This window comes from Canis lupus, chromosome 11 (assembly GCF_003254725.2).
Source record: "Canis lupus dingo isolate Sandy chromosome 11, ASM325472v2, whole genome shotgun sequence".
NCBI classification, from domain to species: Eukaryota; Metazoa; Chordata; class Mammalia; order Carnivora; family Canidae; genus Canis; species Canis lupus.
This window is the reverse complement of record NC_064253.1, coordinates 58,843,623-58,867,397: the sequence shown is the minus strand read 5'-3', so window position 1 is coordinate 58,867,397 and position 23,775 is coordinate 58,843,623. Positions and strand designations below refer to the sequence as shown.

At 32.8% G+C, this 23,775-nt stretch overlaps 1 long non-coding RNA gene across 1 annotated transcript; it reads right to left on the bottom strand.

Moving 5' to 3' along the window:
* LOC118350266 (uncharacterized) lies at positions 1–22,470 on the bottom strand. The gene is made up of 3 exons (XR_007414099.1): positions 22,419–22,470; positions 2,949–3,095; positions 1–342 (listed from the first exon to the last, which is right to left on the bottom strand). It is a non-coding gene; the product is annotated as an uncharacterized LOC118350266 (long non-coding RNA).
* Positions 22,471–23,775: the final 1,305 nt, after the last annotated feature.

Here is a 23,775-nt window from a genome sequence, read left to right as displayed (position 1 = left end):
TCCAAACATATTAGAGGGAAGAGGAAATACACAGGTGAGAGATTGTATTTTTCAAAATGGCTGTAGAAATATTTATGGTCCTACTTGCTCTTCTGGAACAATGGCAGTCCTCCATCAATAGATTGAGTCTCCTTTTCCTCCCCTGTGAATTGGGTAAGTTTGTGATTCTTCCACACAATCGAGTGTGGTGAACATTAGGTTACATGTTATGAGGCTACATTTTAAAGGGAAAACAGCATAAGGCTTCTCCCTTGCATGATTGTGTATTCTTGCATGTTCTCACACTCACGCTCGTGATATTCACACTTGGAACCCAGCCATCAGATCCTGAAGAAGTCCATACTGTATTATGTGGAGAGACAAAATGGAAAAACTCATTTTTAGAACTGAGGAACCCATCTAATACTTAACATCATCCTCCAATCACATAAGGGAATTCTCTTTACATTACTCTAGCCCCTATTCTTTGAGTCCTTTCCTTGCTATTTCTCTGGGTTCTCTGCTAATGGTATCAGTGCTGAAACCAGGCTGTATATTCATCTGGAAGCTGGTGTAGGGAAGAACCTATTCCAGGCATCCTGAGACATAGCCAGAATCTATTTCTTTGGAGTTGTCGGATGCATTTCAACTTGTATATTCTAAGCCAGCAACAAAGAAAACAGGTGTTTATCCCTGCTGATTTGAGTCTCTGTTCTCTACACCCTGTTTTGAGGGGCTTCTCTGATTGGGTGACATCCACCAAGAACAATCTATCTCCCTTTTGAATAACTTGAAGTTACATGGCCTACCCAAACTCAAGGAAAAGAAATTACACAAAGGCAGGGATACTAGGGTGTGGAAAAAAAAGAAAAAAAAAAAAAAACAACTAGAAATCAGGGCATCTGGGTGACTCAGCTAAATGTCTATCTTTGACTCAGGTCAAGAGCCCTGGGTCTTGTGACACAGCCCCACATCGGGCTCCCTGCTCACTGGGTCACCTGCTTCTCCTTCTCCATCTGCCACTTTCCCCACCTCCCTCCCTCTCTCTCTCTCTCTCTCATAAATAAATCTTTTAAAAAATCTAAATTCAAAGTCTAGCTTTAGATCTACCCACTGTGTGTCTTTGTACAGTGTTTTACCTCTCAGAATCTCAGATTTCTTTTCCGTAATCAGGAGATTTCATTTCTGTGTTTGTATAGATAAATTTAGAGCAATTAAATTATTATTTCAGGCTACTTAAACTGTGATGTATGTAGCATACTTCAAATTTCCCCTGCCTGTATTTGTTTGTAAATGCACTAGAATTTTGTGAACTCCTGTTGGCACTAAGAGAATTATTTTATAAGTATAGCAAAGGGGAGAGCTACCCATTATCTGCTGACTGGGGCAAATCTATAGGGTTTTTATATATCTGTGTAATTTAGTTATCAACAATTTCAATGAACTCTGAGAAGCTAAATGGAAAAATTTTGCATTTCTTCACCATTGACCTTAGTCATGATGAGTAGATACTTTTTTTTTCCTTAAAGCATACCATCATTTTATTTGGTCTTGCTTCGATGTACAAAAATGACAGAAATATATATCCTCATGAAAATACCCAGGAACGTACAGAGGCTTAGGATGCATGTGGTAAACTTAATTAGTAGTCAGGAAACTTCATGAGAGGAAAGGATGGAGAAATGGTAAAAGGGAGACAGATTTAAAGTTAAAATGAGATAAAATATTCTAAAAATTAAATCTGCCTCACAGTAGTAATCTGTAATCTGAAAAGTTACAGGTCTCTTCTTATCATAAAAATTGTATCTGTGATATATTGGGGAAAGAGCCATTTCCACCCCAGAATTCCTGCTTGTTTCTAAGATCTTTCATGAATCATAAATGCCAAGTTTATCTAAGCCTTTTTGAGGAATAAATCTTGCACTAACCTTCAAAAGGACAGTTGGCATAACCTAGAAGTCCTCCCATAGACTGTGTTTCATTTATCCCTGCTAACTCTGACTTCCATTCAGCCCACCATGGACGGTTTTATAGAAACACATCACAAACATTATATGTGCTTTTTATCACTAATGTTCTCTCTCTCTTGGCATAATGAGGTAGTGTTCTATTATTTTATTCAGTGTTCTCAGTATTGATGATTCTAAAGTCAGAAGTGACTCTAGAAACTTCAGTTGTAGTCTGAGGACCTTCATTCATGTGTTTTGCCATTGACATGATTCAGCTACATTTTGTGTGCTTTCCTGGCATGTTGTCAACAAGCAAGTCCTATCTATCCTCCCAATTCAAACCCAGCAAAAGTATAGCACTAGTAACTATTAGCCAGGCATTGCCTTTTATTCTAGGCCACATTGTATGTCACCGATCATCATTCAGTCACCCTTGATGTGCTCTGCTGCTGTGGTCTAAAGTCAACATCCCCTTCTCTACACTGATTCCTTTAGTGGATGTCTGTTATTGAAACATCTTACACAAGAAAAAGCTGTATAAGAAATAATTGCATATGTTCAGTTGAGTGAGCTCTTCTTTACCATACATGATAATTATTAATTTAATAAGCAATGACTTCTACCAGAGCCAGGATCTGTATAGGTGTCCCCAAAAATCTTTTACCCTTTAATATCAAAGTAATAGAAATTGTGGTCAATAATCATATGATACAGACACCACAGAGATCGTTTTCTACAGTATATTTCAATCCTCAGCTGTATCCCAACAATGTGTCTCAGTGTACTGACCATAATTCCAAGAAGTAAAATACATACCCCCTGAAACTTGTGCTCAGTAAATAATTTGACTCAAAAACATAAAGGGAAATATCTGAGTACATGGATAGAAAGGTAGTATATTGAAGTCCAATATTATGCATTCTTAAAGAATTTTTAATAACAGGTTTGACAGTAGGTGGTTATTGCTTTGTGTGTTTATTTTAGAATTTAATCTTAATATAAAATTTAATTTTGACTAACCCAGTAATAGGATGTTCCAGTATATTCTTTATCCAGACACTTAGTACATGGCAGATTTTTTTTTTTATATAAGGAGAAAAGCTTCCAGCTGCTTCTTCTACCTGGTGGGTATTAAAACTTGTCACGATTTTCCAGATGATTAAAGACCTAAATGTGAAATAATACTTTATTGTAAAACTATAAGAGAATGTAAATGCCTTAAAGTAGAAAACTTTTAAAGATGTTTTATAAAAAGCATGATTTAAGAAATAAAATACTGGCATGTTTTACTATATCAAAAACAATTTCTGTAGGGTGCCATATAACAATGCTAAAGGACAAGTCATAAAGTGGGAGGTGATAATGTATATTAACATATATATGACTGTAGATGATATATATTGAGAATAGTTTTTTGAAACTACATGAGAAGAAAATTAATATAAAAAAGGAAAAATATAAGAATTATGGAGAAAGAGGAAGCCAGAAGGATCAATAAACATTTTAAAAATACTCAACTCACGAAATATGAACAAGAAAAATTAAAACCACAATAAGCTACTATTTCAAATCTATCAGAGAGCAAAAAAATTAGAAAGTTTGGCAATATCAACTGGGGAAAAAAAGCCATTCCTGTGAGTGTCTACATTGGAAAAATCATGCTGCAGAGCATTTAACAATATCTTATGAAGGTGAAAGTGTGAATTATTTATGACTCAATAAATCCACTTCTAGTTAGATACCCTAGAGAAAGTCTGATACACGGGCACCAGGATTCATTGCAGAACTGAATTTAATATCAAGAATAATGGAAATAACCTATATACCCCATCAGTAGTAAATTGAATAAAGATGTTGTGGAATTTTAACAAATTGAACATTGCATAAAATTAGAATGCATTATATACATCAAGCGACTAACGTACTTTGAAAAATGATATATGACTATCATTAAAACAATACTATATTTTTGTGAACTTGTATTTAATAGAAAATAATAAAAATATGTTCCTGAAAAATACTATAGAAAAGGAATGGAAATAACAAAATAAAATAGAACAAAGGAGGTTTTAATTATATCTGTGGTGGTAGCGGTGGTATTTGGGTGTGTGTGATGTGAAGCACATGTGATAACATCTAATTAGTAGTCAAATCATAGGTGATTTGGAATTTCTCTCCCTTTATTTAAAAAAAAATTGAAGTTTTTATTTAAATTCCAATTAATTAACATACTGTGTAATATTAGTTCTAGTGTACAATATAGTGATTCAACACTTCCATACATCACCTGGTGCTCATCACAAGCACACTCATTAGTCCCAATCACCTATTTAATCCATTCTCCCACCCACCTCCTCTCTGGTTGTAACCATCTGTTTGTTCTCTATAGTTAAGAGTTTGTTTTTTGGTTTGCCTCTCCTTTTTTCCCCCTATTCTTACATGTTTTCTTAAATTCCACGTTACTCTCTCGAATTCTGCATATTCAATTTTAAAAATTACCTTTCAAAAAGATATTTTTTGCTCCAGGAAGAATTAATTATGAAATGTAGGAGAGATAGGCATCACTCTTCTTGAATAAATGTGTATGAATGGGCCCAGTAGTGAGCAGAGATGGGGTTTAGGAAGAATGTAGTGAAAAATTACTTTGGGGTCAAGAAGATTTTTAAGAGAAAAAGTTATAAACAGGTACTTTTTTGTTTCTCAAGTGATATGCTATTTTTAAAAGAACTTCCACTGGTTAGAAAGAGAAAGAAAGAAAAGAAAGAAAGAAAGAAAGAAAGAAAGAAAGAAAGAAAGAAAGAAAGAAAGAAAGAAAGAAAGAAAGAAAGAAGAAAGAAAGAAAATAAAAATCCCTTTATTCATCAATAGGAATTGCAATGTAGGGCTTAGGAGTCTAGACTTATGTCTTTACTCCACCTGAGAGCCTGAGAATAGTTGAAGTGGGTCTGTTCTGACCCAGCCTATGGCTGAGGGTCAAAGTTACTTCACAAAAGCTTTTTTGTATAGTGTCATAGGTTTGGAAAATTAGCTGGTTTATGAAGGTAAAGATAGAACTCAAAAACAAAACAAAATACAAAAGAAGCACAGATAAGAGGCACTTCTGTAACCAGTGTGGAAAGATTAAGATTAGTTAAACCATTTTCTTATACCAAAGTAATGGCATTCATTCTGTCAGAATTATATTGTTCTTGAATTTATAAAAGAAATCTGCTAATGGGAACTATTTTAAGATCTTCACTTCTGACTCCTTCATTTTAAAGATAGCATATTGCTTCTCATCTGAGATTTGGACTTTTAAAAAATATTTTATTTATTTATTCATGAGAGACACACACAGAGAGGCAGAGACATAGGCAGAGGGAGAAAAAGGCTCCCAATGGGGAGCCTGATACGGTACTCGATCCCAGGACATTGGGATCACTGAGCTGAAGGCAGATGCTCAACAACTGAGCCACCGTGCACCTGAGATTTGGACATTTGATCACATATTTAAAGAGAAGTAGAGATCTTATACTCATTTTGTTTGCCCTTTTACGAGTATTAATATAGGTTTCACAATCATCCTGAAGATAGATAATATTAATATTATTTTTGAGTAATGAAATGAAACTTGCAGAAGTCAAACTATTAAACCATCTACCTATAGTTTTGCAGCAAATTAGGCGGGACATATTTACTGAATGAATGAACAAATATTTATGAGCCAAAGTAATGGTTTAAAGCATGGTCTGTGTATATGATTCATGTTCTTCAACTATCTCACAGTTGACATTTTATATATATATTCCAAAAAACTGACTATATTCCCTTAAAATCAATAACTACCATTAGGAATGTTTTTCCATTTAATTTACAAGATGTTCAGGTGTTGGGTATTTTTCCCTCCACAATAATATATAGTATAAGGAATTTTTCTGAATAAAGCTATGAATTGCATTTCAAAGCTTACCTAATAATGATTTTGAAATTATGTATAACAGCCAGACTTTTGGAGCAAAATTTCTGAAATGAGGAAAATATTGAAAAGCTTGCTCTCTAGTTTATGAATTATTAGGATTATCTTGGACTTCCAGAACTTGTTTTGTGTATTCTGTATTCATTTAAATCATGTCAAACAATTGGAGAGAACTGTAGTAATAATTTACTTTTGGTTCCCACATATTAATCTTTAGTTTAGAGCTTATCTGCCGAATCAGTGATTTTGGAGTCACCTTGACATTTGCAGAGATTAGAAAATGCAATAGAGATTTGTGCAAATGAATGCACTGAAAGTTTCATGTGGTGGTCATTATAGCCATACATCATTCCACTTTTCTTGACTACACTTGAAGGTGGGAACCAGACTCATGTCTTCACAGTAGCAAAAGAGGCACTTCTGAGAGAGGCCATTTTGTGCTAGCTGGAATCCGAAAATCTTTTGGTAAGACCAAACAATATTTTTTTTTTTTGAAGGAAAGGATTCAGGGTTTAAAATGTGAAAATGAGCTCTGGTAGGACCTCACTAATATTTTTTTCCTTTTCTTTTAAATGAAGTATAATTGACATACAATATTAGATTAATTTCAGATATAAAGCATAGTGATTTGACAACTCTATAGTTATGCTATGCCACCACAAGTATAACTATTATCTATTACCATACAACACTATTACAGTACCATTGACTATATTCCCTTGTTGTGTCTTCATCCTTGGGACTTACTCATTTTATAACTGGAAGCCTCCATCTCCCACTCCCCTTCATATTTTTTGCCCATCCTGTTATTCCCCTCTCCTCTGGCAACCACCAGTTTGTTTATGTGTATGTTTCTGCTTTTGTTTGTTTTGTTTTTTAGATTCCACATATAAGCGAAATCATATGGTATTTGTCTTTCTCTGACTTGTTTCACTTAGTGTGATGTCTTCAAGGTCCATCCATGTTGTCACAAATGGCAAGTCTCGTCCTTTTTTTATGGCTATATAGTGTGTGTGTGTGTGTGTGTGTGTGTTTGTGTGTGTGTGTGTGTGTGTACACCATGTCTTCTTTATCCATTCGTCTATGGATGGACATTAAATTGCTTTGATATCTTGGCTAGAGTAAATAATGCTGCAGAAACATCTTTTCAAATTACTTTTTTTATTTCCTTTGAGTAAATACCCAGTAATGGAATTACTGGGTTGTATGGTATTTCTATTTTTAATTTTTTAAGGACTTCCATAATGTTTTCCATAGTGGCTGTACCAATTAACATTCCCTTCAACACTGTACAAGAGTTCCTCTTCCTCCACATCCTTGCCAACACTTGTTACTTATCTTTTTGATACTAGGCATTCTGACATGTATAAGATGATATCTCACTGTAGTTTTGATTTTCATTGCCCTGATGATAATTGATGTTAAAGATCTTTTCATGTATCTGTTGGCCATTGGTGTGTCTTCTTTGGAAAAAGAAATATCTATTCAGAACCATTTTTAAAAATCAGATTATTTGTATTTTTGATAGTGAATTATATGAGTTCTTTATATATTTTGGATATTAACCACTTGATGGGAATATCATTTATAAATGTCTTTTCCCATTGAATAGGTTACTTTTTCATTTTGTTGATGGCTTTTTTTCACTGTGAGAAAGCTTTTTATTTTGTTCTTGTCCCAATAGTTTATTTTGTCTTTCTTCCCCTTGCCTTAAAATGTTGCTAAGGCTGATGTAAAAGAGATTATTTCCCATGTTTTCTCTTAGGAGTTTTGTGGTTTCAGGTCTTACTTTGGGCCTTTAGTTTATTTTGAGTTTATGTATGGTGTAAAAAGTGGTCCACTAAGCCATATTTTTTGAAACATTGTATCTTTTTGGTTAATAACAAAAAGAGCTCTGATTTTGTAATTGTAGTTTATTTTCCTTCTAACAAGTAAATAAAGAGTAAAGTTGAATGCACATATACACATGGAAAAACTAATTAAGATAATTAAGATGATAATACTGAAGCCAAATCCTTTGGTACTTGGGCAGAGATTATAAGTGAAAGATTATACTTTTGATGAGCAACTCTTCCATGCACATCCCATGACAGATTCAATTCTCACTGAATATTTTACCAGTTTGTTTACTAAATAATCACCAACCATTATTCCTCTTTCTTCTTGGACTATAGCTAGGCTACCTTTATCTTCCTTTCTTTCATTTTTGAGGGGTTATATGATTGGATTTCATGCTATGCAATATGAGTTGGCCTGGCCAACAAAATGGATTGTAGAAAAGTGGGAAGTAGAACAGGTTCTAAGGGTCTCTTACCTCATTGCTGTATAGATGTTTCATCAGTGCCAATAATATTTGATTTCTCTGTTGGCAGTGATTAAACAGAAACAAGGGATCCACTATACACAAGAGGAAGAAAAGAATCAATGTTCCAAGGAGTAGAGTTTGAGTTTGGATGTGACTAAAGAAATGGTTTTACATTATCTGGAGTGCTGCTTAAGGCAATTAACCATAGAGAAAACACATTCTAGCCCAGATTTCTGGTGCCACATTACAGGACATTGGAACAATCACAAAACATGCTTGAGGTTTAGAAATGGGATACACAATGAGGAAAGTGAATCATTATCTATCCCATCTCACCAACTATTTTTCTCCTTTGGTGCTACTCCTGCCAGCCTCTAATTCTCTACCTTCCCTGTGCCTTTTTTCTCAAGTCTATCCTTTCTTTGTACATTACAACGTTTTTGTACTGTTCTGTTTATTTCATTCTAATGAGGAAATATTTGTTAGCTACTCTACTGATGCAATAATTTTATTGTCCTTGAAAATGCATTTTTTCCCCAAGAAAATTTGCTAACATATTGATTTCTGCCTGGAGCCTCCTCTGCTCTCTACTCTAGCTTCCCCACATAATGTTTTGTTTTGACATGCATCAACTTAGATCAGTTTCTAAACATTGTCACTATTGATGCTTTGGATTGGTTACATATTGCTTTTTGCTTCAGGACTGTTTTTGCAAAATATAGTATGTTTAGCCTCATCTCTGGTTTCTACACACTAGATAACAGGCACACCTCCCTTCTTCCCTAAAACAACCATCAGAATCTTAAAATACTGTCAGATGTTTTTGGATGGCAAAATCATGATTGTTTCAGAACACTTGACTTAGATCTAGATACCTGTCCCCTATGCAATACTGCCCAAAATATCTTTAAAAATACCTTAAAAGTGATACTATCAGGGTTGCTTTGATTACTGCTGATTTTCGCCTAGTGTAAGCAGTTTGACTAAGTGACTAAGGGAGGCATAAAAGACTCCATGGAACAATACTTCTGTATCGAGCCCTTATGAAGCCAAGATTCATTTTATGGATCTTGGTGGTTCAAATGGAGGAAGCAGAAAAGAGATACAAGGGTTTAGAGAAGAAACATGCTAAAATAAACAATATTACAGCATTGTGAATCTAAACCAAGAGACTAAGAAAGCACTTATTTTCTGGTTTAGAAATTGCTACTAGTAGTAGTGGTTGTAATAGCAGCAGCAACACTACCACCAGCAGCATTACTGATAGTTAGAATACTAATAGCTTACTTCTAGTGGATTCTTCTTATATTGCAAGTACTTGTCTAAGTATTCGTATAGAAAGTGTAATTTAATCCTTATAGCAACCTTGTTATATATAGATGAAATAGCTGGTATTAAAAGAGATTAAAATTTTTGCCCAAGTAGAAGGAAGAATCCAACACAATAAAATTCCACACAGAATTAACTGATAATGGGTATAGGCTCAGGTTGTAGACACCTGCATGAGTCATGGTTGGGGAGTTAGTTGGGGAGCAAAGGAAAGAAAGAATGTAATACCAAACACTTTCTTGTTTGTGTTAAACTTAGGAAACTTTACTGTATTACTCATTTCAGCATGCAACTGATATGAAATAGACTAAATAATAAATTTATTGGATTTTAGCAAAAATTCACTGGTTATCTAAAACTTTGAGATTCCTTGACATTTTAAGATAGAACATCTAATGGGAGGGATGAGTCAGGTAAGTTTGGTACCAGAAAAGTAGTGCAATAAAATCCTCTTAATTCTCATAACTATCAGTTTTCCCATATCTGTCAAAATGTCTTACAATCAAGTTGCATGTGTTTCTTCAGAGGTCTTTTGGTGCCTGTGGCATTCCCAGCATTGCTCTGCTCTTTATACTTTATGCTGTGAGGATGGTGCCTTATTATATGAAATGAGGTTCCTATACTTACTGATCCATTGAAGGAGTCAAACCCAGACACAAATCACAACTATACAGAAACAGAGGCATCATGAATTTGAATAGTACAACATAAGAATTTTAAAAATTATGAATTTTACCCTTCAAACTGGAAGGATTGTCATACAAATCTTCCAGGTGAATGTGATATTTACTGATTTTCCTTCCCTTGTAGCTTCTCCTCTATTACCACCACCACTCCAAAAATAAGTAAATGAACAATATATATAAGTCACCCACAGGAGCAAGGTGTGTAACATGGGTATTTTCTTTGAGGTTTTCAAATCATTCCCTCTTAATTGTGTGGTAGCTGCTTCTCAAGGATTCTTGTCTTTCTCTTTTTATCGTTGTCCTTTTCTGTATACCAGCATCTCTCTGTAGTTTTAGATGTGAGAGGAATGCTGTGATCCTGTCCCAGCCTGCACAGATTAAAAGTTTTTGTGAAAGTTTCTCCACTTTTATTGTTATAAACAGGACCTTTCTTAGAGCCTTAACTATTTTTCTCTTGAAATTACATCTGCAGGGGGTGGGAGTGAATGGGTGACAGGCACTGGGGGTTATTCTGTATGTTGGTAAATTCAACACCAATAAAAAATAAATTAAAAAAAAAGAAATTACATCTGCTATAATGGTCACACCTTACAATCAAGTATCCAATTCATGCTTCACACAGTTGGTTTAAGTAGGTAACCATTAAGGCTCCTTCTAACCCCAATATTATTTAATTCTAAATGATTTTCTCTGAAAGGGAGGAACTCCAGGGACTGGGGCAGTCAGTGGGTGGACAGGCAAGCTTTTACATTTAATTCCCCATAATTTTCTCCGGGTAAGTGCAATGTCAAAAAATGATGATTGAACTAATCTGTATCCTAAAGGAAGGAAAAAGAAGTAATGCTTTCATTCCTTAGTGAAAAATTATGACCCAGTTTTAAAATGGATATAATAGAATGTTACCAAGATAATTACAGTATTTATAATCAAAGTATCTCTCTAAATATCTTATTTGCATTTACAATTTTTCCCTAGATTATTAACTAATGTTAACTATTTACATGCTTTTTTGAATGCCGTCTAAATAAAGAATTTGTTACCTTGGAGAAAGTGTAACAATTTAGGATTTGACCTTCTTGTAATTAGTATTGGTTCACTTGTTTCTGAGATCTAAGGAGAGCTGTTTCTTCCCACCCATACCTTATTCAATTTCCTAATCTTTTTTTTTTTTTTAAAGGTTAGTAATTAGAACCTATAATTCTCAGAAATTTTTTAAGGTAAGAATGCTATGTGTCCTTTTACATTCCAAACATACAGGCAGACACATACCTACCCACCTCTAAAATATTATTTTTGAGACAATTTTAAAAATTGCTTAAAATCTGAGAAATAAGGTACATTAGAATCTGAGGTTCTATTTTTAAATCCTTTGCAGCTAAGAAAATTTTGAAGAACAAGGTATATTTCAAGGGGTCTTAGAGAGTTTAACTTAATAGGCCCATGTGCCTTCTGATGCATTGTAACTGTGGCCTGGCAGCCTAGGATGTAGATGCAGGTAATATATTTTAGGTGCATGTTTATATCCATCTCTCCTAAGTTAACATAAATTCTGATCAAGCTCTAGGGAACAAGTTATCCTTCATAATGTTGTTGAGAATTACTACTATAATGTTCTACTTTTGGCTTCACAGACTACCCTCAGAAGTTTAAGAGGAGTCTTGTTAGTATGTTTTTCTATGGACTATAACTTTTGTGATATTCTCAAGTCATCTTGAAAATGTCTAGATATTTAAAAATCATTCCTCTAGTGAAAACTATATGGCCTTTGAGATCATATTTAGCTGGATTTGTGTCCTGGATCTGCCATTTACTGCTTGTGTGGGTTTAGGAAATTTGTTTAACCTATCTAGGACTCTTTTTCATTAGACTATGGTATAAACTAGATGATAGAGCCTAAGTAAAATGCACATATAGCATCTTTCTTATTGGTCCATTACCCAATTTCATGTCTTTCTTTCTGCAATAGTTACAGAATTTATGTCTTTCACCTAGACATGTATTGCTTTGAGTAAAGACTTTATTTGCCAGCTTTCTTGGTTGTGGTCATGGAAAAATCAAAGCGTTATATATAGGATATGGGAAGTTTTATGAATTACATTAATAAATAAGTTTATTTGGTTAAACAGGTACAGAATGTGTCAAGCCCTCAAACATATAGAAACACGCTTATTAAGCAGAATAATTTAAGGGTTCAGAAATTATCTCCTAGGCCTGGCCAAAGAGTAGTCTAGCTTTTAAATATTCAAAGATTGAATAACTCAGGCCAACTGAGTCAACTCTCCTACTTATCTCTGCATCTTCTTCCTTATGGAATCAGTGGAAGTTCTACTGGTGTGTGACCTAATTCTCCATCTATATTCTCTCTTGCTTTCTTCTCATCACAGACTTCATTTGTCCATGATATCTCTGTTCCTTTAACTTCTCTTTCTTCACTACTTCTTCTCAAGTCCAATTCAGAAACAAAACAAAACAAAATACCCCCAAAAAACTGAGAAAATTCTCTATTTTCTTCCTTCAACCACAATCCTATTTCCATCTTCTTTATTTATTGTCAAATTGCTCTAAATATGTTTTTATACAGGTTTCTCTCTATCCATATCTCACTAATTCATACTCACCTATTACTGAATTGATGATATTCTATAAAATCACCAGTGACTTAAAGTCTTGGTTAAAGTCTTTGGTTTCTTAAACCAAAAAATAATATTTCAGGATTGTTCTTGTATGGATGCAATTAAAAGTCATAGCATCCCACTAAACCAAAATCTTTTTTCCCCCTTTGGATTCTGTGATAATTCAAATAACATTCATGCATTCAGAAACATTAATTAGTGACTTACTGTGTGTCAGATTCTGTTCTAAAAACTAAGCATGCATTGCCCAATAGGTCAGTTTTTTGTGCTTGGGTACCTCATAACAACCACTACCACCATTTTTTTTTTTCATCTAGCACTTACTCTGAGCAAGAAGCTGAGAATTAATTATATGATTCCCTGTAATTCCTGTAATGTTCCTTGTGAAAGCCACTATTATTATCTACATTTCACAGAGGAAAAAACTTTAGTCAAAAGAAGTCAATGAACTTTACTAAGGCTTAACAACTATTTATTAAATCTTAGGACTTGAGCCACTATATATTAAATACCAGAGTCCATGACCCTTACTTTTCTTTGGAAAAAAGTAATCTGTATTCTTTATTCTCAGTTTTCTGGGCATTTGGAAGGACTTGAATGCAGCATGATTGTTGTTAGTTTCTATGTTTTGCATGTGCTATTTCTGCTCTTTTGAATACTGCTTCCCCAGCTATTAACCAGCTTAGTCTTAACTTATTTAACCTCTGGGTAACTTACAATGGTGACTCTACTATGTGTTTGTGTGTCCTCCCAAATAACTTACCCTTAATGTGGAATTTACCAGAGTAAAATTTAATGCCCTGTTTATTAGTCTACATTTCCCAATAAACTATAGTTTTCTTGGTAACTTCAATGGCTCACACTTGCCGAGACAACTATTTTTTCATGAAGGAATGAATGATTATAATTTTTGCATTATTTGTTCCCCAAAGAATGCTACCTGTTCATGTTTTCAAAATAACTTCTTAGTTGATTTTTCTTCCTTTCCAACCATTTCTTCAATAATATTCAAATATTTCTATGCTCCTACATGTACACAATGCTCTCTTTTTTTTTCTTGTCCACAAAATGTTCTACTCATACCTAGTGCCACTCTTGAAATTCTTAGCCTTTAAGACTTGTCTCAGACATGAATTCTCCTAGGATTCCTTTAATAATTTTATTTGTTTATGTAAGCAATAATAAGTTGTTTTGTCTTATATTTTATTTCCTCTGCTTCTTTTTCTAAAAAGTGAGATCTTATATTATTAATTCTTAATAACCAAAATCCTTAGCATAATCAGTGAAATAACTTCTTAATAAATTATAGCCATTATTATTTCTCAGAACCTTTATAATATAGATGAGTATAATCTACAAATTATTTAATTTTATCTTTTAAAATCTATTTTTATAATATGTTTAAAATTTTATCAAGGACTAGTTTAGGAAAAAATTAAATACCAATCGAAGTAGAACTGAGATTGAGATGCTTTTATAATGCAGTTGCCTTCTACCATATGTTCCATATGTTCATGTACCTTATTGAAGAATCAACAACATTTATATCCCTAAGATACTTCCTTTGACAATTACACTCATAATGTCTTTTAATGAGGCTGGTTTTATTTTATAAATTACAGAAATTAATTATTTTTATTAGATAGTTGAGGATTTGAAACTCATTTTTTTTTGGATTTGAAACTCTTTTTTTTTTTTTTTGGATTTGAAACTCTTACATAAACTCTTATTTTAATTTTGTGACTGAAAAAATTTTCCCTAAAATATTTTTACATGCTCTCCAGACTCCAGTTTGCTAGCCTACAAATTAAAAAACAGTTATCATTTTTCTCCTTATGTTGTTAAAAGGTGTTTTAAATTATTTATAGACATATGATAAGAAAAGACAATTCATCATGCTGCAGAAACCCAACACTAATTACTAAAGATTAGCCACTTTTTCTGAGACTGATAAATTATTTTCAGTTGTTTACAGACAAACAATACAAGCAGTCATGTCTGGGCAGCTGAAATAAATGACCTGTATATAAACAAATGGTGTTTTCTGTTGTGGAAGATTTCATCCTTTCTAGCACAGGCATACATCCACTATAATTTTATAAACAATTTTAAGTGATTTTAAAAAAAAGATAAATTCACAGTAAATGAGGATCAAGGATGGTGTGCTTGACATATGCTCTCTCTAAAGTTCCATTAATATGGAAAGTAAACAATATTTAGTAGCCAGTGAATAACATTCTGCATTCATTTTGCTCATTTAAAGTCTTTATTATTCAATATTATCACATTTCTTTCACAAGTTATAAAAAGTAAACTTTTAGTGCATTTTCTGTTTTCAGAATTTAGAAAGTTTGTAGGGAGTGGATACAAGGGAAATAGCAAGTATAAATTTGTGGTTATAGTATAATGGTCTTTGGAATCACATGGTTTTATTTCAAATCCCAATTCTGCAGTATACTAGCTGTGTGATGCTCACGCTCTTTTACTTAATACCTGTAAGTATGATTTTATTTATCTATAAAATAGAGTAACAAATGCTATTTCTTTATGATACTAAGAGACTCAAATAAAGCAATGTGTATAAAGTACAAGTAGCTGGTAACAAGTAAGTTCTCAAAAAATTAGGTACAATTATTATTAGGTCTATAGTTATTTTTTAAATTACTGTTATTACAAATGCTATGATTTGCATTTTTGTTTTAATGAATGGCCACTGATTAGATTTTGCCTTGGCTTATTTAATACACTTAATATAGTGGCAAAATAGTTTATATTCATTAATTGATTGTAATTATTGCACTAAAATGTATAAATAATCTACTGATTTATTTATATGGATATCTTAAGAATGGGATTATTTTTCCATGGCAGAGAGAGGTTAAAAGACATCCCTGCCATAGACAGATGTACAACCAAAGCTGTATCTATAAATTTTTTGGCTTTTTTAAAATATTCTTTTTTTTTTTTTTAATTTTTTTTCTTTTTTTTTTAAATTTATTTATTCATGATAGTCACACAGAGAGAGAGAGAGAGGCAGAGACACAGGCAGAGGGAGAAGCAGGCTCCATGCACCGGGAGCCCGACGTGGGATTCGATCCCAGGTCTCCAGGATCGCGCCCTGGGCCAAAGGCAGGCGCCAAACCACTGCGCCACCCAGGGATCCCTTTTTTAAAATATTCTAATGTACAAATCAATAGTAGGAATGAACTGCAGTTGACAAGATTAAAACAACAGTAGTTCATTAATTGTATCAAATATAAGGTATTAATAGTATTAATACAAAATGTATTAGTCAAATACAAGATGTTGTTACTAGGGGAAATGTATATGAGGGAAGAACAATACATAGCAATCTCTGTACTATGTACTAAGTTTTTCTGTAAATTTAAAACTGTTCTAAATACAAATATATTAATTTATTTAAAAATGATTGTTTAAAATCTTTATGTTTAAATTTGATGATATATAGGAAGAACATTGAATGCATCTGTATGCTTTATCGCAAGTCAACTTCTGGTGAATTCCTCTTTTTTAGAAAAAAGTTCAAAAAAATGAAAAAAAATCAGAAATATTTATTATATAATTTTAATGGATAAGTTAAATGCACACCATCATTTATATATTTAGTGATATTATTTACCCAGTAGAGACTGTTAGCCAGATAACCAAATTGTGTTTAAGGAAGTTTTTAATGATTCAGGAATGTATCTATGATGAAATGTTAAGAATAATTTTACTGCAATATTAAGTATGTAACACATGCTGAAATAAGTATAGGATTAAAACCCTTTTTAGATAAATGGATGATATGTACAATAGCCATAATGTATTATGGACTTCATATTTTCTAGCTTTTATTCTAAAGCCCATGTCATTTCCAATATTTCTTTTTTGTCTCAAGTAATCATTTGTATATAAAATATAATATCCCATATTTAGAAATTGGATTTCTATTTACAATTTGGATATTAAATAAATATAAGTTAATGTCCAAATCATGGCTTTAAGTGCCAGAGTCAGTATTTAATCCTTTTTGACTCCAAACTCCATGTTCTTAAAAATGTTAATTAAAATAATTACAATGTCTGCTTCTAGGTTGTGCTATTAAGAGAAATTTAAAGATTTTTGTAAGCAAACACTATGAAATTTCTATACTGACATGGTAGTTAATAAATAGAGAAAAAAGGATCCTAGGAAGAGTATAACTAATTCTTTCTTCTCTGTGTATGATTATTTCTGAGAAAAATCCAAGTATAAAAATATAACCTAAATGTTTTTATAGTGTTTAGATTTTTATAATTTTATTCATTGAAAAAAGTAAATTTTTTCAGATTATCTTTGTGTTTGGAAAATATGCTTACCAAATTGGGAGGCAAATGTAATATAATAGTAATTACCTAATCAATTACTACTAGGAATCCACAATTTCTAGTGTTTTAAGTCTGGCTTTTCTATTCTCTATTTTATGTCATTGCCTTTCAGTCATCATTCTTCACTTTTATCAAATACCCATCAATCTATCACAAAGCTCCTTCTGTTAGAATTAAAGTTCACGTCTGCCACAAAGTTTCTGTATGGAAATGGCTAATAGCAAGTGATGGTAAAGATGTGGAGAAATTGGAAACTTCATGCATTACTGATGGGAATGTAAAATGATACAGCTGCTATGGAAAACAGTTTGGTAGCTCTTCAAATGTTAAACAACTGAGTTACCATACGACCCAGTGATTCCACTCTTAGATATATTACCAAAAGAATGAAAAAATATGTCCTCAGAAAAACATGTTCATTGTAGCATGATTTGTAAATGCCAAAGTACGGAAATAACCCAAATGCTAATCATCTCATGAATGGATAAACATGATATATATGTTTAATGGAATATTAGACATAAAAAGGAGTAAAAAACATATGTTAAACATGAATGAACTTTGAAAAAATTATGTTAAGTATAATAAACCAGGTCACTTATTGTATGATTCCAATCATATAAAATCTTCATATTAAATAAATTCATGGAGACAGAAACTAGATTATTGGTTATTAGCAAGATACGAAGAAAGAGGGAAATGGGAAGTGACTTTTAATGGGTGCAGGGTTTCTTTTTGGGGTGATGATATTCTGGAATTAGTAGTGATGGTTGTGCAACTTTGTGAATATACTAAAAAATCTACACTGTCCATGTTAATGTGTATTAATATGTTAAGAACCAAATTATGCTGTAAGCTTATCATATGACTCCCTAAACAAACAGATCCTGAGATTTGAGGAAGCTACTAACTCTGGGCAACCATTAGATTTATCATGATATAGGAGTAATATTACTAACATCCCTGGCCACCAAGAAACACTAGAACACATTGCTAAAACCTCTGTAACCAGTAATAATAACCAGAAAACAGCAACATTATTTGCTTCTCATTTCTTCTCTGTAAGTTTCAAAAGAGTTTTTCTATTAGCAGAATATTCAGATTAATAGTTGCAAAGGAATCTGGGAAGTGTGGTTTGTAATTTTCTAAAATCTCAACTAGATGCTATATGAGAATTTGAGAAAGACCATTTCAATGTCTAACATTAGCTATTATAAGTATTTTGAACCTTCAAAATAGAAAGGTTGAAATGCTTTAAATAGGAGTCTCATCTATCACAATACTTTAATAATAATAATAATAATAATAATAATAATAATTAGAGTTGGAATTACAAATTTTATGGAGGTGTACTTGATAAAGCAATATGAAAATAAGGACCTGGCAGTCATTACCAAACTTTTGGAGAATTATTCTTCCCTTTTATTCTAAAATTCTCTCTGTGAAAGTTCTTTGAGCCATCTGGTTATTTTAATTCTAACTACTCCAGTATTTATTAAGATTATTTTAAGAGGGGCACCTGGGTGGCTCAGTGGGCGAGTGTCTACCTTTGGTTCAGGTCGTGATCCTGGAGTCCTGGGATAGACTCCCACATCTCCCTCTTCTTGTATCTCTGCCAATCTATGTCTCTCCTGAATAAATAAATAGATCTTAAAAAAAATAAAAATAAAAATAAATAAATAAATAAATAAATAAATAAATAAATGATTTTTAAAAAGATTGTTTTAAGATCCTTCTAATTGATCTGATTTAGCTTCTTCTTGCACTCAGTCCTGCAGGTATAATTATTTTCCTTCAATACTCTAAACTTCCCTAATTTGAAAAGGTCAAAATACTGTAATATCTATACTAATCTTGCATTATTTGATTCCAACTTAATTCTCCTCCATAAATTCTATCCCTCTGTACTTATTTCTCCACAACTCATATAGACTGTGCCTGGAATTCTTCTCTAACCATAGGGTAAAATTTTCCACTACTGCATATTTCTTTTGCTTGGCATCCATTCCCTTTCTTCAGAAATGTTAATCTACGCATTTTTCAGGCCAACTAAAATATATGCTTACTTAATGAATCTTTCTCTGATGCCTCCAGAGAGTTGGATCCCATCCCTCCATCTTCTGATTCTGTGAGACTGTTTTGCACAGCATTTCTAAACTATCTTCAAAGCAGGGACAACATATTACTTTTATTTTTATTTCCACATTCCAATATTTAGCTTGACACAAAACAGTTACCCAATAATTGTCTCAATGAGAGTAATGTAAACATAAGGGTAAACAAATGGAGGGGTGCTTGGGTGGCTCAGGTGGGTAAGTGTCCAACTCTTGATTTCAATCAGGTCACGATCTCATGGGTCATGAGATCCAGCCTACATCAGCTCCATGTTCAGCAGGGAGCTTGCTTGAGGATTCTCTTCCTCTGCCCCTCCCTCTGACTCACATAAACCCCCTCTCTCTCTCTCTCACTCTCAAATACATAAATACATAATTTAGCTGTCCCTTCTCAGGTTTATAGGTAAATCTGTTTTCAAGCATTAGACTACAATCCAATGTTATACTCCCCATTTGTTAATTTTGGCAAAGTTCAAGCCTCAATTTTTAAAGTTTATATTAAGAGCCTGATTATCAGTTCTGCTCAACTTGATTTGGGTTTCAGCCTAGTAAAAATGACAATACTGCAATCATGAGGCTTCAATTAGACTTAAACACATTCTTAGAAATATTAGTAAAAGTACATTTAAAATATTGTGAGAGGGGATTAGTGTCTGACTTGTATTATTTCACATCAATAGGTGAAATGAAAGACACTGAAGATAATTTTTTTTTCTCATGAACTTCTGTGACCTACTATTAGGAATAAAAGTTAAAGAATTACTTCTTATTTAAAGAAGCATTACTAAATGAAAAATGCACACACTAAAACATATATGCACAGGAACTCACTTGGCAGTACTTACTATTTATTTTTAACCTCAGAAATGAGTCTTTATGCTATACATGCCCTTGGTGACTTTACATCATCTTAAATGAGGTTATAAAGAAAGAAAGTGCCTACAGCAGGAGACTATAAATTAGTGCTTGTAGGGTCTACAGAAGGACCAACTTTAAACATCTTAAACTGCAAAACTTGAACTTCATTTTTCTAATTATTATCAGGTATTATCAACAAAAACATAATAAAAATCCTGCTATGCATCTTAAAGTTTTATCTCAGAAGCCCAATAACAGGGTTACTGAATTTTTCTAGTCAAAATTGCTGCTACTAACAATCTAATTAGAGATGGCCATGCATACCTGTAGGTGACTAGTCACAACTAAAGTCCCAATTAAGTGATTTGTATCATCGTCTTTGAAAACGGTAGTCCTGTTTGACTTATCTGTGTATACTTTGGATTTTTCTTAAGAGTTTTTAAATAGAAGAATAAATGAGCTATATGTGTGGTATTAATTGATAAACTTACATTGGTAAATATAAAAAAATATCCAAATATCCATCAACTGGGCATTAAGAAAATCCCGCCTAATGCACTATTATACCTACTTTTTTAAAAAGTAATTTTTAAAATAAGTATAATCGTTAGTTCTCAAATACAAAATGAACAAGTGCTAGTTATTTGATTTGACCTATTAATTAATAAAGGAGGCAATAATGGGTTAAAAAATAATTCAGAGGAGGGATGCCTGGGTGGCTCAGTGGCTGAGCATCTGCCTTCGGCTCAGGGTGTGATCCTGGGTTCAGGGATTGAGTCCCATACCAGGCTTGCTGGATGGAGCCTGCTTCTCCCTCTGCCTGTGTCTCTGCCTCTCTCTCTGTTTCTCTCATGAATAAATAAATAAAATCTTTAAAAAAATAATTCAGAGGGGAATCCAAGAAATAGACACATACATGGACAGTCACAAATGCTGAAATAAATTTGTTGATAAAAATTCCAGGGTGGTTGGGGTGGAATTGAATCGGTTTTACCTTTACCAGAAAATCATGTGTTCACATCTTTAGGACTGTATAGGCTTCCTGATTGGAGGGGATTCCTAAGCTACATTATAGAGATAGAAAAATCTGGCGAAATCCAGGACTTGTTGAGTTAAGGTAATGGTTGGGAATGCAGTGATCCATGGCAGTTAGAGATTGCAAAACAGAATACCTGAGAGGAGAAACCTCCTCAGAGAGAACTTCAGAGACCTGCAAGGGCCCCATCCTATTTTTCAGCTGAGTATTAATCAATGGATATAAGTAGGAAAACTTTCTGAGACTGGGAAAAGAAGTGGGCAAAAGGAACAGAGAACAATCCCAAAGCTCAAACAGAGATAGGAGAACTTCATTTCCCACTAATTAGAGTGGAAAATATCATTATTCATGGGACATTGAGTAGAATAATTGGCCAATTTTACCTAAAATTATCCAAAGACCATTGGTCTCAACAGTAAAACCAGAAAAGGAATTTCTAAGCAATTTAACTTAACTTCAAACTAAAGGTAAAGATTATTTATAAAAATACAATATAACTAGCTTCCAAGAAGATAAAATTCTTAGTATCAAATATTAAGAAATTAAGAAAAATATCAGGAATTCAAAGATACAGGAAAGTTGGATGCATTATGGGTAAAAAAACTATATTAATAATCCTTCAAGTGCATTCATAATATAACTAGTTCACAAGGCACCAGAATGTTATAAAAATATAGTTTCTATGTTCACAAAGGTTGAGAGAGGATTGTATATCAAGTAGAAATATGGGAGAAATAAAAAGGCCCAAATAAACACCTAGAGATGAAAACAAAAATATTTGAGATAAAAAACATGCTAGATGGAACTAAGAGATTGGACATTGCAGCAGGAAAAGTTAATTTGAAGGCATTGCAATGGAACCTATCCAAAATGAAACACACCGAGGGAAAAGAACTCCAACAACAAAAAAGTGAACTGAGTATCAGTAAATTGTGAGGCAATTTCAAATTGTCTAATATAAGTGTTACTGGAGTTCCTTTAGGAAAGGGAAGACAGGGAAAAACTATTTGAATAACTGATGAAAAATTTTTCCCAATTTTATTAAAGGCATAAATCTACAGGTATACAAAGGTCAAAATACTCCAACCAAAAATAAACAAGAATACTATTTAAATTTGTTTCAAAAGATCTTTAAATATTAATGAGAATATACATCAGGGATAAGAAGGCTAAAAGATTTTATCTCCAGCAGCCTCTTACTTACAGATATGTGAAAAGAAGTCTTTTAGGCAAATAATGTAGGGACATCTGGATCTACACAAAGGAATGAAGAAGAGGAAAAATGATGAATATCTGTGGAAATGTTTTCTAGCAATCTATTTTTCCAATTTTAAAAATCTTTTGAAGATAATTAGCTACTTAAAGCAAAATCAATAACAATATAATGTGGGGTTCTGTTATTTATCTAGAAATAAAATAAATGAAAAAATAGAAATAAAATAAATGAAAATAATAGATCAAAGGCCAAGAAAGGGCCAGGAGTTTTAGTGTAGAAGTATATTATTTTAAGTTTTGTATATAACACATAAAGTAGTATAAGGTGACTCAAAATGTCCTAAAGTAGGTTAAAGGTGTTTGCCGTAAACTGAGTAAAAACAAAGAATCAAAAAAAAAAAAAAACAAAAAAAACAAAAAAACTAGCTAATAGACAACAAAGGAGATAAAGTATTTTTTAAAAAATATAATTAGTTTTTTAGAAGAGGTAAACAAAAAAAGAGGAAGGTAACAAGATCAGATGGAACAAATAGAAAAGTTGACAATTTAGGGAATTTAAAAATATGTCACTGATCATATTAAAAAGGTCAATGGACCAAACATCATAACTGAAAAAGAGATTATATTGGGTTGAGTAAAAGTGCAAGCTCCAAATAAATGGTGCTTACAAAAAACCTTTATTAAATATAAAGAAACAAATGAATTAAAGGAAATAGATTTTTTAACTGTACCATGCTGATATTAATCAAATGAAAGCTAAGGTGGCTATATTAACAATAGATTAAAGTAGATTTAAGAGAAAGATTATTACCAAGGTCATTTCTTATTGAAAAAAAAGGTCAATTCATGAAGACGACATAAAACTCCTAAGCATTAATGCACCTCATCAGAGAATTTCAATATACGTGTAACAAAACTGATTTCAAAGAGCAATAGACAAATCCATCACCATTGTAGATTTCAGCATTCCTCTTGAAAAAATATAGAACTGGGGACAGAATATCAATAAGGTTTGTAAGGGAAAATACAAATTAAAAATGAGAGGTTTAATTCTCACTGTTAAAAATAAGGGAAAAGATTCCCTGCCTCTTTCCTTTTCTTAGAACATCTATTTTAGAAAACTTGCAAACTCTTTGATTTTTGAAATGTATATAAATCTTTTTAAAGGCTAAATAAGCCTTTTGCCAGAGACTCTAGATTTCACTACCAAACCACAGTGAGCCCCTGTCTAGGGAAAAGGTCCTCAGCTTGATCTCTTCCTGCTGGAAGGTTGGTAGCATTTTAACAGCCCCATAATGTCTTTCTGTAGGACCAGAGAACCATCTCTTTGAAATGTAATCATCAAA